The sequence below is a fragment of the Anomaloglossus baeobatrachus genome, chromosome 7, assembly GCF_048569485.1.
Source record: "Anomaloglossus baeobatrachus isolate aAnoBae1 chromosome 7, aAnoBae1.hap1, whole genome shotgun sequence".
NCBI classification, from domain to species: domain Eukaryota; kingdom Metazoa; phylum Chordata; class Amphibia; order Anura; family Aromobatidae; genus Anomaloglossus; species Anomaloglossus baeobatrachus.
In genome coordinates this window covers 131,606,974-131,622,767 of record NC_134359.1, presented here as the reverse complement: position 1 = coordinate 131,622,767, position 15,794 = coordinate 131,606,974, and the positions used below count along the sequence as shown (strand labels likewise).

The 15,794-nt window shown below is 43.7% G+C and overlaps 1 protein-coding gene across 3 annotated transcripts in view; it reads right to left on the bottom strand.

The window, feature by feature from the left end:
• The window catches only part of ADAM23 (ADAM metallopeptidase domain 23), a 414,934-nt gene that overhangs the window by 297,512 nt on the left and 101,628 nt on the right, over positions 1-15,794 (bottom strand). The window lies entirely within an intron of this gene.

The window sequence follows — 15,794 nt, the reverse complement described above, 5'->3', positions numbered from 1 at the left end:
CTCTCAAGACGGTGCTCATTGGTATTGCAGTGATGTTCCTGAGCTGATGTAGAAGATATTTGATACCGAGTACAATGTGAGTGAGTGGAGACTATTGCTTCATCCAAAAACAAAGTCTCAAAGCTGTGATACTGCACAATGGCAGCAAGTATGCTTCAGTGCCATTAGGGCATTCTGTGCACTTGAAGGAAAGCCATGAGAATTTAGACTTTATTCTCAAGAAACTTAGCTATGAGGATCAATGATGGTCAATATGTAGTGATCTGAAAGGTCTCTCTTTATTCTTGGGGCAGGAAGGAGGATACACAAAGTACCCATGCTTTTTGTGTGAATAGGACAGCCGGGATAGGACTCATTTCTGGAGTCAAAGCAGTTGGCCAATGAGAACGTCATTGTAACTTGAACTCAAGAACATAGTTCCGGGAAGTTTAGTTAATCCCACAAACGTTTTCCTGCTCCACAATAAGCTTGGACTGATGAAACAGTTTGTGAAAGCTCTACCGAAAGAAGGAGAGACTTTCAAGTACCTGTATAATTAAAAGTCCCTGTGTATGTTCTTAAAAGTTTCAGCGACTGTCCAAAGCAAAACTGAAGACATTTTTGTGGGTTCGGATATTTTGAAATTCATAAAGGAGGATGTGTTCAAAACAAAAATAAAAGCTGTTGAGAAAAGGGCTTGGGATTCTTTTAAAGAAGTTGTGAAGAAATTTCTAGGTAACAACAAAGATCAAAAATATAAAGCGGGCATTATACGCTACGATATATCTAACGAGATGTCGGCGGGGTCACGTCGCAAGTGACGCACATCCGGCATCGTTAGTGATATTGTAGCGTGTGACACCAATGAACGAGCAGAAATACTCACCTTCTCATTCATCGTTGACACGTCGCTCATTTTCTAAAAATCGAACGTCCTGTTGTTCATTGTTCCCGAGGCAGCACACATCGCTCTGTGTGACACCCCGGGAAGGATGAACTGCAGCTTACCTGCATCCCACCGGCAATGCTGAAGGAAGGAGGTGGGCGGGATGTTTACGTCCCGCTCATCGCTGCCCCTCCGCTTCTATTGGCCTGCCGCTGTGTGACGTCGCTGTGACGCCGAACGTCCCTCCCCCTTCAGGAAGTGGATGTTCGCTGCCCACAGCGAGGTCGTTTGGAAGGTAAGTACGTGTGACGGGGGTTACAGTGTCGCGGGCGGGGAGGGAGCCGTCGCTGCTGCGCTCTCGTTGACGCTCGGGTCCGGCGCTGCTGCTGCTGCTGCTGCTCGGTGGCTCGAGCGGTGGGCCGGATCCGGGGACTCGAGAGGCGCTCCTCGCCCGTGAGTGAAAGGGGTGGTTTGGTTTGGGGGTTTGGTCCGTGACGCCACCCACGGTTTGTGGTGAAGGTGGGCACCACCGCTGCTGGTGACAGGGATCCCGGGAGCGTTGTTAGGGAGCAGCTGAGATGTTTTCCCCCTCCGTGGGTAGGGGGGTTGGTAGTCCCGGGGCCCGGTTGAGGAGACGGGGAAGCAGGGCTGGCAAGGTGCAGGGTCGCTTGGACTGCGCAGCGCGGTGCCAGTCGGCACGGTAGTACTCACTCAGCCACAAATGGATGCACAGTCTCTGGTAAAACAAACGGCTGGATGGACGGGTCCCGCAGCCGGCTGCTGTGGCTTCTCCCGGATGGTTGGTGGTGGCTGCCTTTCCCTGCACCTTTTGTGTGTGTTCGGTCCCGATGTCTTCCCACCGGTAACCCGGTCCCCAGTGTGGATATGTGCCGGATGAGCCCTTTTGCCCGCAGGCTCTGGCCCTGGGAACTCTAGCTGTGGCGGTAGCTGTATTTCCCTTGTGCTGTTTGGACGGTTGCCTTCAATCGGGTCTTGGCTGTTTGGAAACCCCTGGGGTTCCGGTCACTAACGGATTTGACCTGTTTAACGGCGACTCCAAGCCTGGTCGGGGTCCGCAGGCCCTGCCGGTTTGTGCTGGCTTCACTTCGCTCCCCGGTTCGGTACCGGCGGGCCACCGCCCGTCCCCGGTCCTATGGTTCCGCGTTGATCTGCCTCTCCTGCAGACGGCCACCACCGTCTGCCAACCTTGCTCTCGGTGCCCGGGCCACGTACCCGGACACGGTCAGTTTGCTCCTCTACTACCACTTCACTCCTCTCCTGACTCCTACTCACTTCTGACTGACTTCCTTTCCCGCCTCCAGGACTGTGAACTCAGTGGGTGGGGCCAACCGCCTGGCTCCACCCCACCTGGTGTGGACATCAGCCCCTGGAGGGAGGCAACAAGGATTTTGTGTCTGACTGATGTGCCTATCTGGGGTGGGGGGGTGTTGTGTTGTAGTACCTGTGACGACCTGGCTAGTCCAGGGCGCCACAACAGCATAGTGCGACACGGGCAAGAAATCGACACATGTAAAGCAGCCTTTAGTCCATCGTGGAGAATGTGCTGAAATATTTCAAAGTCTTGAGTTTTCCAATGAATTTGAAGTTATATGTTTTACATTCCCATTTGGACTACTTTCCTGTAAACCTTGGTGCTGGTAGCTGGGAGAAAGATTTCATCAGGATATCAAGGAGATGGAACGAAGATAGCAAGGTAGATGGAACATGAACAACATGGGGGACTACTGCGGATACTTCACAGAGAAGATCCGCAGGTATTTTATAAGACAAAAGGTATCAAGAGAAGATTTGAAAAGAGAAGGAAATAGCACAAGAATGAATTTTGAATAGAGTTTCAGAATGAATGGTCAATAAACAATATTGTGCACATTTTTGCCACAATAAAGATTTTTCTTTTTCATCTCGCTTGTATAAATTTCACACGTGTTTTGTGCAAAATACAGTAGAAACCAGAAGTTTACATACCATATCTAAAAAGACACATATGCATATTTTTCTCACTATCAGACAAGAAATCAGAATAAACCTTTCCCGTTTTAGGTCAATTAGGAACCAAAATTAATTATATTTGCCAAATGCCAGAATAATGAGAGAGAGAATGTTTTAAGGTATTTTTATTACTATCTGCAAAGTCAAACGTTTACATACATTTCATTAGTATTTGGTGCCATTGCCCTTGACTTGGGTCTGTATGTATACTGTATGACTTGAGTCAAACATTTTGGATATCCTTCCACAAGTTTCTCACAATAGTTGGTAGGAATTTGAGCCCATTCCTCCTGACAGAACTGGTATAACGTTTGTAGGTCACCTTGCTCGCACCTGCCTTTTCAGCTTTACACATAAATTTTCAATAGGATTGAGATCAAGGCTTTGTGATGGCCACTCCAAAATATTGACTTTCATCCCTCAGCCACTTTGTAACCAGATTTTGTAGAATGCTTCTGGTCATTGTCCATTTGGAAGACCCATTTCCGCTCAAGCTTTAACCTCTTCACGCCTGGACGATTTTCCGTTTTTCGGAGTTTGTTTGCTCCCCTTCTTCTGAGAGCCGTAACTTTTATATTTTTTTGTCAATCTTGCCATATGAGGGCTTGTGTTTTGCAGGATGAGTTACACTTTTAAAAGAAGCCATACATTTTACCATACAGTGTACTGGAAAACGGCAAAAAAAATTTAAGTGCGGGAAAAACTTGAAAAAAGTGTGATTGTACAATTGGTTTTGGGGTATTTTATTCATGGTGTTCACTATATGGTAACACTGATCTGTCGGTGTGATGCCTCAGGTCAGTATGAGTTCATAGACACCAAAATGTACAAGTTTACTTTTATCTAAGGGGTTAAAAAAAATCAGAAGTATGTCCAAAAAAAGTGGAGCATTTTTTGCGCCATATTGCGTGACCCATAGCGTTCTCACTTTTCAGGATATGGGGCTCACTGAAGGCTTATTTTTTGCGTCTCGAGCTGTCATTGGTAATGGTACCATTTTTGTGCAGGTGCTATGTTTTGATTGCCTGTTATTGCATTTTGCACAAAATTTGCTTCAACCAAAAAAAACGTAATTTTGTCGTTTGGATTTTTTTGCCACTATGCTGTGTATCGATCAGATTAATTGATTTTATATTTTCATAAATAGATTTTCTGAAAGATGTAATACAAAATATGTGTATATTTTTTTTATTTTTTAACCCTTTAATTTTCAATGAGGCGAATGGGGGATGATTTGAACTTATACATTTTTTATTTTTTTATGTTTTAAACATTTGTTTACTATTTTATGTTAGTAGTCCCCTTAGGGGGCTATAAGGATCAGCAGTCTGATCACTCATTAATTTCTCCTGATCAGAGCAGCATTGCTCTAAACAGCAAAAATGCTGCATTCTTGTTACAGCCGGAACTCTGTCGGCTGTAACAGGAACTACGTCATGATAGCGACAGGAGTCATCACATAACCCTGTGCTACCATGCAGCCATCAACTCCCCGTGATCGCGTCACGGGGCTGCCAATGGTGACGGGGAATGGCGCGTTCCCCGCTGCGGTGCTTTAAATCGTGCTGTCACATTTGACAGTACAATTTAAGGGGTTAACAGGCATGGGTGGATTGCTGGATTGCAGATCCACCTACGCCTGCGAGGTACACATGTTTGCTGTTCAAATCAGCAGACATGTGAGGGGATCACTACCGGCTCACCACAGCAGCCGGTTGTGATCACCCCTTTATGATTTAGGATGTACCATTACGTCCTAGGTTGTGAACATGAACGGGTTAAGTTACTGGCTGATGTCTTGAGATGTTGCTTCAGTATTGCCACATACTCTTCTTTCCTCATGATGCCATCTATTTTGTGAAGAGCACCAGTCCCTCCTGTAGCAAAACAACCCCACAACATGATGCTGCCACCCCCATTGTTTCACAGTTGGGAGGGTGTTCTTAGGCTTCAAAGCTTCTCCCTTTTTCATCAAAACGTAACGATGGTCATTATGGCCAAACAGTTCAATTGTAGTTTCGTAAAACCACAGGACATCTTCAATAAGATATCAACAACACTAAGCAACCACACTAGACAATTGATTCTGGGTCTATCGCAATACCTCTTATGCCCTATTATAATTGCAGGTATGCAGAATTTGGGTTTATGAAAAAGTTTTCAAATGCATTGACTGATTCCTATGTTTTCTTATGCCCAGATTTTAAAAAAAAAAACACTTACATTTTTAACCATCACATACGGGTTTGCACAAAATGCATGTGAAATTCCATACAAGTGAGATGAACATGAAAAATCTTTATTGTAGCAAAAATGTACACTATATTATACATAAAAAATTATTACACTTCATTATGCAACTTTATTGGAAATTACTTCTTGCCCTTTTTCCTTTTATAATCAAAGCTTCTTTTGATCCCTTTTCTCCTATAGAAAGCCTGTGGATCTACTCTGTGAAGCATCCAGCAGTATTTCCCCATCATGTTCATGTCTCATCTACCTTGGTATCGTCGTTCCAGCTCCCTGATATCCTGATGAAACTTTTCTCCTTGCTCTTCGATAACTACACTAAGGTTTTCAGGAAAGCAGTCCATGTGGTAATGTAAAAAATGTAACTTCAAATTAATTAGAAAACTTAAGGCTTTGAAACATTTCAGCATGATCTTCAATGTGGACTTAAAATGGTTTACTCATATTTTTTATTTTCTAGATCGATATTATATTGAGAAACTATGTTTCTCTCAAATACCTTATGTTGGCAATAGTGCCTGTGAGAGGCGCTATTGCAGACCGCTGTGCCACATGCCTAACCCCCGGGCTCCGTGACCTCGGGGATCCGGTGACATCACGTCAAGTTCCTGACACCGCGGCCGGCCGCAGTGTCAGTGAGTGATGGGCTGTGGGTGGTGTTTCACCACTCATCACTGCCCATCTACTCCCTCCTCCCTCACAGCAGAGCGAAGCAAGCAGGAGACACACTGGGCTATGACAATCGGTGAAACACCACCAACAGCTCAGTGACTCAGGAAGACTAGGGCTGGCCGCAATGATGAGACATGAGCAGGAACTTGACGTGACGTCACCGGATCCCTGAGGTCACGGAGCTCGGGGGTCAGGCATGGGGAACAGCAGTCTGCAATAGCGCCTCTCACAGGCACTATTGCCAACATAAGGTATTTGAGAGAAACATTGTTTCTCAATATAATATCGATCTAGAAAATAAAAAATATGGGTTAACCACCCCTTTAAATTTTGAATCTTTGTTGTTACCTAGAAATTTCTTCTAGACTTCTTTAAAAGAATCCCAAGCCCTTTTCTCAACAGCTTTCATTTTTTTGTTTCAAACACATTATCTTTCATGAGCTTCCAAATATCTGAACGCACAAAAATTATTTCCTTCAGTTTTGCTTTGGACAGTCCCTGAAACTTGATACACAGGTACTTAAAAGTCTCTCCTTTTTTCAGTGGAGATTTCACAAACTGCTTCATCAGTCCAAGCTTAATGTTGAGTGATTGCAGGAGAACTTTAGTGAAATGAACTAAACTTTCTGCAACTATGTTCTTGAATCCAGGTTACAAAGATGTTATCATTGGTCAACTTTTTTGACTCCAAAGATGCGTCCTATCACTGCTGTTCCATTCACACAAAAGGCATGGGTAATTTGTGTATCCTCCTTCCTGCCCAAAGAGCAAAGAGAGAACTTTCAGATCACTACTAGTGATGAGTGGACTCAGACTGTAAAAGTCTGGATCTGCGCGGCTTCAAACTTACCCGAGTGCCGTGCCCCGCCATGGGATTCCGGGTGTTGATCCGGATCTGGCAACTCAGGAAATGAAAAAAAAGGAAAAATAAAAAAAATTAGAATGAAGTAAGCACTTCATACTTACCAAGGCCCCAGCACGGCAGTAGCTGCTCTCGTGGCCGCCCTTTCACTTCCAAGGCCACTCATTACTTTCATTGCATATGCACTGCTTTCCCCGCCCACCAGCTATCCTGGCATTTGTGATTGGTTGCAGTCAGACGCTCCCCCAGCCTGTGTGACAGTATCTGCCTGCAATCAATCACAGGTGCTGTCTTGGGTCTATATCATACAGTAAAAAAAAAAAAAATTTGGCGTAGGTTCCCCCCATATTATGATACCCAGCACCAATAAAGCATACGGCTACATGCTGAAGCCCTCACCTGAGTGATTATCTTGGTTGTGTATCAAAATAGGAGGGACGGTATGCAAATTTCTTTTTTTTAAATTATTTATAAATAATTAAAAAAACATCATGCGGTCCCCCTAATTTTGATACCCAGCAAAGATAATGCACGACAGCTGGGGGCTGGTATTCTCAGGCTGGGGAGACCCATGCTTACTGGGCTGCCTCCCAGCCTAAAAATAGCAGCCTACAGCCACCCAGGATTACTGCATTCATTAAATGTAACAATCCTGGAACTTTTACCTGGCTCTTCACGATTGCCGTGGTCCGGTGGAAGTCAGGGTAATAAAGGGTTAATAAAAGATCACAGCTGCCAGTAAGTGCTAGATTAGTAATGGGAGGCATCTATGCGACCTTCCTCATTACTAATCTGTAAGTGAGAGTAAATAAACACAAACACTGAAAAAATCCTTTATTTGAAATAAAATACAAAAAGCACCCTCTTTCACCACTTTATCAACCCCAAAAAACACCCCTGCAGGTCCGACGTAATCCATACGAGGTTGTACGACAATTCCAGCTCTGCTACATATCTGATGTCACAGAGCGCAATCATGGCACATGACCACACGTTGTAACTTCAGGCAGAGACTGAGCCACGCGATCAGCGGTGATGTCACTCAAGAGATTTGCAGTCACAGCTGGAGGTTCCCATGGTCCTCCACCTGTGACGGCAGGTAACCTCACTTCAGGTGACCTCAGTAACGTCAGTGACCTCACCTCAGGTGAGACCTGCATATCCTGGCAGAAAACCGTGGTATTTTTGCCAAGGGATGTAGATTTGGTGCTGAAATTTTTACATCATATTCCTGCGCCCAATCTACAGCTCCAGGCAAAGATTGCATCAAATCTGCATGCGGTATGATGCAGTTGTGATGCGATTTTTTGTTTTTTCCCAGTAGGTGTAGAATCGGTGCAGGAATAGTGTAAAAATTTCAGCACCAAATCTGCATGTCTTGGCAAAAATATTTGGTTTTCTGCCAGGAGTTGCAGGGTTGTGAAGATGAGTTGACTGAGGTCACCGATGGTCAGATTACCTGTGATCACAGGTGGAGGACCGTGGGAACCTCCAGCTGTGACCAGAAATAACGAGTGATGTCACCAGTTATCAAGCGGCTCATACATTCTCTGCCTGAAGCTCAGAACAGGCAGTCATGTTCTATGGCCTCTCGCTGTGACTTCAGATGTAGCAGAGCTAGAATCATTGTGGTAAACTCGTGTAGATTGTCAGCCCTTGGTGTTTTGATGGTTAATAAAGTGGTGAAAGAGGGTGTTTTTTGTATTTTTTTTCAAATAAAGGATTTTTTCGGTATTTCTGTTAATTTATTTTTACTTACAGATTAGAAATGGGGGGTCTCGTAGACGCCTCCCATTACTCATCTAGGGCTTAGTGGCAGCTGTGAGCTGCAATTAACCTTATTACCCCAATTGCCACTGCACCAAGAAACGAGAAGAGCCGGGTAAAGTTCTGGAACTGTCGCATCTAATGGTTTCCTCAGTCTGAGAATACCAGCCCCCAGCTGTCTGGCTTTATCATGGCTGGTTTGGGAGGAACAGAACATCTTTGTTTTTTAAATTATTTATTTAAATAATTTCTTAAAAAGTTGCATGTGGTTCCTCTTATTTTGATACACAGCCAAGATAAGCACACGGCAGGGGGCTGCAACCTGTAGCCATATGCTTAGGATGTTGAAACTTTACATTTATTCCAGATATTCTGCACTGATATCAACACACTTTTTACATCAGTATTCCAAGTTCTGTAAGCCTAGAACAAATAAGGATTTCAATTGATCCTCGAACCAGGCATCCGTAGCAGCAATGACAGCAGACATTGTGTGAAATTTGGTACCCTTGATGTGTTTCTTCAGGTTTGGAAACAGATGATAGTCGGAGGGAGCTACAGCTGGTGAATAAGGTGGGTGGTCAACCAGCTGGAAGCCCAGCTCTGCCAGTTTTGTCATGGTCGCTTGTGCAGTGTGAGCGGTGGTGTTGTCTTGCAGGAACAAGATTCCTTTGGACAGATTGACGTAACTTTTGGCCTTTACAGCTGCCTTCAATTGGTCCAAAAAGTTCAATGTAATACCTTGCATTGATGGTGGCACCCTTTTGAAGGAAGTCCACTAGCAGCACACTCTCCTTATCCCCGAACACAGACGCCATCACCTTACTGGCTGATTTTTGCACCCTAAACCTCTTTGGACGAGGAGAACCACTGTGCCTCCACTCTTTTGACTGCTCCTTGTTTTCAGGGTCATACAAAAAAATCCAGGTCTCATCCATAGTGATCAGTTGATCCAGGAAATTCTTATCAGTCCGGAAACGCTGACAAATGGACCGGGACATTTTCACTCGCATGCTTGTCTTATCTGTTGTCAAACATTTGGGGACCCACTTTGCAGATAGCTTCCTCATGTCCAAATGTTCATGGATTATGACACAAACATGTTCATGGGAAATCCCCATGATGTCTGCTATTGCTTTAGCTGAAATTTGTCAATTTTCCACTATGAGGTTGTGCACAGCATCGACGATTTCCGGAACAACAACCACTCTTGGTCGTCCAAGACGTTCCTCATCATTGATGCTGAAGTGGCCCGTTTTAAATTTGGCAACCCAGTTATTAACTGTGGAATATGAAGTGCATTGATCCCCCAATGTCTGCGACATATCACCATGAATATCCTTCATGGACTTTCCTTGCAGAAACAAGTATTTTATCACTCCTCTGCGGTAATGTTTCAGAGGGTGAGGAGTTTTCTTAAGAAAATTCCATTTTCTAGTGTGCACAGGGCCTAAGTCAGTATGTAACAACTGAAAAGAGAATCATGCTGATTTTCTGCTAGAAAAGAGCAGGGCACTATTGGAGCTCAGGTAACAGTAACACAATTAGTCAACTATGCAACATTGTCAAACACTAGAAATGTAGACGTTGGAGTAAATACCATATTGTAACTATTGCATGCTATACTAAGTTATATTCCTATTTGCCTGATTTTTTTGTGCTTGATAACAGGAAATGAAGCTATATTAGTTATCACTTATTACTTAATATTGACCAAGCAATGCACATATTACTTTGCTCTGGACTTTACTCTGGCACCATTATACATGTACATTCCTGGAGTAAAGTTTCTTAGTATGCAATCTAGCAGGAGCAGGTCATGTCAAGGGAAGACAGGAGTGGTTTATAACTGATTCTGTTTTCTTTTCTCCTGTACATAGTGCTCAGTGAGTAGGGGAAGTGGCAACACCGCTGCATCTATAGGACCCTTTGATAACTTGCAAATAAAATCTTGCAAAATCGGACAAAGTGATTTTCTGGATTTGTTTTCTCATTTTGTCTCTCATAGTTGTGGTCTACCTATGACATCAATTACAGGCCTCTCTCATCTTTTTAAGTGGGAGAACATGCACAATTGGTGGCTGACTAAATACTTTTTTTCCCCACTGTAGGCATAATCATGCTATACATTCTTTTAGCATACTATAGTGCATACTGTTGTTGTCATCCAATATCAATCAGGACACTCTGCCTTTAATGCATGCCCTTGAGGGTTATTTCTGACTTCGGTTTTATTCTTCTATAACAATAATGGAGTTGAATAATCTTTGGGATCAATAAGGTGTGGCAGGAAGAGACTAACATGTACAAAACCACCTCTATTAAACTGTCAGAGAAGGAGATGTGAGCTGCTCACAGGTTTATGTCAGATGTGTTTGTAAATCATTTACAGGATGTTGTCCCCTTAGAATCATCAATTAATCAGACCTAATGCCCATAAAGGATCCTGAACTCAAAGTAATCTGATCAGTCATACTTTTTTTTTCAACATCAACATTGGCTATTGCACTTAACAAAGTGTTATTAATAACTGGTGATCGGCAGAATACAAACACACTGATCTGGTATTATCCCAAACACAAAAGTAAATGTTCCAGTCCAAGTCCTGCAGAAAAAAAACTTTAAGAGAATTTATGAGATTAGGGAATAAATGTCTGTTTTTCCCAGAAGCGGTGCTACTCTTGTCGGTGTGCTGTGACTGGATTCATGTGATTATGGTTTGCTTGGAAACCAACACATAACGATGATCAAGAGTACCGCTGTTTTTTTCCAACCTTTGATCAAATTATGCGCAAACCCTGCCGTCAAGCCTAGAGGTTCCTATAGAAGTTGTAGCGTGCATTTTATATGACATCACATATTGAACACTTTTAAAAATGGTCTTATTTGTGTAACATAAAATAAGCAAAGTGATACTATCTACATGAAGAGAACATTTCAAAGAAAGATTCACTGATGGAACAGATTTGCCGTGGTAATAAATGGCTATTTTCATTTACCATAATCACACACACACATACAGTATATTTGTACCAAATGCTAGTTTTTAATTAGCAGTAGTAAAATGAAACTCCATGCCTCGATTCATCCAACCTGGAGTTGTTCACCCCAGCATTGATGAAGGGACGAGCTGGAGTCACAGGTGCATGATTCATTAAGAGAGATGCCTCTTAGTAAACCAGGTGCCTTTTAATAGTGGTGTGCATCTTAAGGCTATGTTCACACACTGCGTTTTTGACCTGCGTTTTTGGTCCATTTTTGCTGCAGAAATTTCTTGAGAAATTCTTGTAACCTTTCTGCAGACATTCCCCAGCAAAACCTATGGGAAAAAAAATTTGCTGTGCACACACTGCGTTTTTTTCTTAAGAAAATTCTTTCACTAGATTTTCTTAAGAAAAAGAATGAGCATGTCAGTTCTTTTCTGCAGCTAACTGCGTTAGTTACCATAGATAATGGCACAATAACGCAGGGAGCAACCAGCGGTAAAAACGCACCAAAAACGCACCAAATCGCGGTAAAAACGCAAGTGCGTTTTTGATGCGTTTTTTAACGCAGGTGCGCTATTCCTTCACTCTCAAGAAATTTTCTTAAGAAATTTCTTAAGAAAAATCCTTTTTCTAGTGTGCACATAGCCTAAAAAGTGCCATGACCTTTGAGACAAATCATTCTCCAGTCTGCGGAGTAAGATTTGTGGCATAAGGTACACCATAGCTCCTCATGAGTCACCATGCCCTGTTTCGCCTCAACTCTAATCATTTTGGCAGAGCTATTCAAAACTAGCAAAGACATACAATTTTTGTGCAACCTCGCTTTGTGCAAAATATTTTGCAACTTTTCAAAGTGTTTTAAACCAGATTTTGGATGTAGACACTTTGATGAATCAGGGCCCATGTCTTTGGACAATTTAAGAAAGCTTCCATGATATTTTCTAGCCTCAAACATACTTAAGAGACAATTCATCGAGCAGTTTGACCCACTTCGCCACGACCTGGCTTACCCTGAAGGGGTGTGACTAAGTGCCTACCGGGTCTTCACCAGAGAGTCTCATGGTGAGAATGGACTAGGCTGCTAGGAGATACCAGGTACCACTCCACGGCAGTCCCTGACACTGCAGCAGCTGACCGGAGGGAGGGTCAGGGCCACAGGTATGGGAGAAAAGGCAGAATGGAATTGGAGCAGCAAGCTGGATTGGGTACTGGATGCTAGCGCAGGACAGAGTCAGAGCAAGCAGGAGTCGATGCTGAAGACTAGCGGGACAGAATCGAAACAGACAGGAGACAGTACTGGAAAGTAGTAGAAGACTGGTATACTAGCGGGAGCTCGACACATAAGGAACCTAAATGCTCAGACACCTCAATTTTGGGGAAGGTGCTTTAAATACACAGCGACTCCCAGCCATAAGCTGGTGACACTTTAGGGTGCGCACTTATGCTTTAAGAGGCCGGGAGCGTCGACGTGCCCTAAGCATCCTGCCAGGAGACCTGCTTGATATGTATAGGCTGTGGGACAAAGAAAGCTCCCCGGACAGGGCAGGTAAGAGGAGTGGGGAGGACACCGATGGCTGTTGGCATCCCTGTGTCATGCTATGTACATGGCGAGCGTGTTCAGACCAAAAAGGAGTCTGACACAAAATGAAAAAAGACCAAAATAACACCGCAAACAGGGGGAACACCGAAAACACAATACAATGGAGGTCCCTGCCGCTAGAGAGAGGCGTGAGGGGGCACCTCCTGAACTCACCTCAAGCTGACTCCTGAGCTCCCTAGTGTCCCTATACAGGTTTTTTCAACCTGTCGGCAAGCAGGATACCTTGGGCACTCAGGTGGCCTTAAACTCACCCTGTCTAGTGAGTAGGCGACAAGTTCACTAGATTCGCCTCTACAATACAGAAACACAAGGGAAAGAAAACAAACAGAGCAAATACCACAACACAAAAGGATAAAGTCCGGCTTCTGGAATGCTTCAACTCAGCTCCTTCCACCAAGGGGGCCAAATACAAATGGATTTGTAGCAACAGCAGGGATTGCTGGGTAACATCTCAATTTAAACTTGATTGGTGTGACTACAAAGTAATTGCAGCTGAAGCACTTGGCTAGAGACTGCTGGAAAGGCTGCCAGCAGCAAAACTGACATTAACCATTTAGGTAATACATGAAATGAAACTACATTTAAATGCAGAGTCCCAGTTAAAGATAAGGAACTCCAGTCCTCAAGCTGCCACTAGTCTCCAAAAACGGGAGACAGCCATGGCACCCTGCCAGGATTAGGCAGCTGGGCAGTGTAGGGACGCTGGTGTTACTTAGTGTACTCCAATATCTGGGAATTTTTCCTCAAAATATTTTAAAAAACTTGTTGTTCAACTTTTTGAAATGTTGGTGGATCTTGGCTAGGAGGGAACATGGCTGACAAATTCATCTTAATTTATGTCACAAATATGCATATATTATGATAGAAATATACCCCAATTCCTGACTTGTATATATTTCTTGCAGTGGAGCACAATAGCTAAAACATGTATCAAAGTCCTGAAAAGTAACCTGTCACATGTAAAAACACTATTAACCTGCAGATCTGGGGTCAATCCAAAGGTTAATAGGGTGTGAAACCAGCTTGGCGCCTGCACATTGAACCCCGTTTGTGGGAGGAAATTAACTTTATTCCAGTTTCAGTCAAAGAGGAGGTACCAAGCGGTGGCTATAACTGTGGTCCCCGCACTTTGACAGCCAGGTCTAATGCTGAGCGGCTGTCAGTCAGTGCAGGGATGCAGTTATAGCCACCTCTCTCCATACACAGATCTGTAACCTGCGTCAGCGCCGTCCCCATGACTGAAACAGGAACAGTGGCGGGGGAATTAAAGCTCATTTCCTGCCAGCTCCGGACTTCAATGTGTAGGTGCCGAGCAGGTTTCAAAACATTATTGACCGGCAGGTTAATCCTATATCTGCAGGTTAATAGCATTTTTACACATCACAGGTTCCCTTTAAGAAGCACATGCCTCATAATGAATTTGACGTAAATTACTGCAGAACACTCTTCATGAAACCCCCAGTCTTTATGAATTGGGGTCTTAAAATCTACTGTCCAAATCAGAGAAGGGATAAACTTCTCGCTGTTCAATAGATGGAACACAACTTAAAGAATTAAAGAAGTCATTTACAGATATAGCAAACTCCAACATTTATTTTATACTAATGCTACACTACTTGTATAGATTTGCCGCTAAAATAACAAAATTAATGGGTGCCCAAGCTATGCCAATAGTGTAAGAGCAATATTATTTTTCACTAGCTTGAAACAATCAGTACTTTTTTAATTAAAAGGATTTTAATAATCATCCTGACAATATATGACAGCACATGTCAGCCCAAGTAATTGTAAAGTTTAATCAATGGAATTTATCACAAGAGAATATATGGGGGAACATACAAACTGTCACACAACAGATGACTTTTTTTTTGCATTATATTGTATTGTTTGTTTATTAAATTGATATTTATTTAATATTGTGAAATCTCTTAAAGGGATCTCTGTCACCAGATTTTTTTTCCACCTAATAAGAGCAGCATAACGTCGGGGCAGAGATCCTGATTTCGGTGATGTGTCACTTACTGTGCTGCTTAGTGTAGCTTGGATAAAATCACTTATCAATCAGCAGATGATTATCATTAGAGGACTATTTGGTGTGCTGCCAGGTAGTCAAGCATAGTAATGAGATCTGTATAACCCCGCCACCACCAGTGATTGGAAACGTTCTATGTACATTGTATATGGGCAGCTTTCTGGTGGTGTGGGTGGGGATTTAGAGCTCCACATTCAAATAACTGGTAGAACTGAGCAGAAAAAACATTGATTTTATCAAAAGTACAGCAAGCAGCCCTGTAAGTAATACATTGGTGGAATCAGGGTCTCTATCTCTACATTATGCTGCTTTCAGACAGGGTGGCAAAATCTGTTGACAGATTCCCTTTAAGCACTTAAAACAGGGGTGGGGAATCTTCGGCCCGCGGGCCGCATGCACCCCGCCTTGACCTTTTCTGCAGCCCCTAGGCAAATTCCTGGGGTGGTAGTGCTTTGGCCGCCGGCCCTTTAAATTCCCACATGCGCTGCTTGCACGCACCAATGAGCTCTCTCACTTGCAGGTGACAGCGTGCTCAGAACTTTGTGGGCGAGTTTAGCACTCTGCTCTTCCGTCCCAGATCAGCTTCACTGCTTCCTGCATTGGGTGCCCGCTCTCCGGCGCCGTGTGCCTCCCGCTTTCCAGCGCCGTGTGCCGCCCACTTTCCAGTGCCGTGTGCCGCTCGCTCTCCAGCACTGTGTACCCGCTCCCCGCCCCGTCTCCAGCAAAGCATCCTCCCTCCTGTGTGCAGC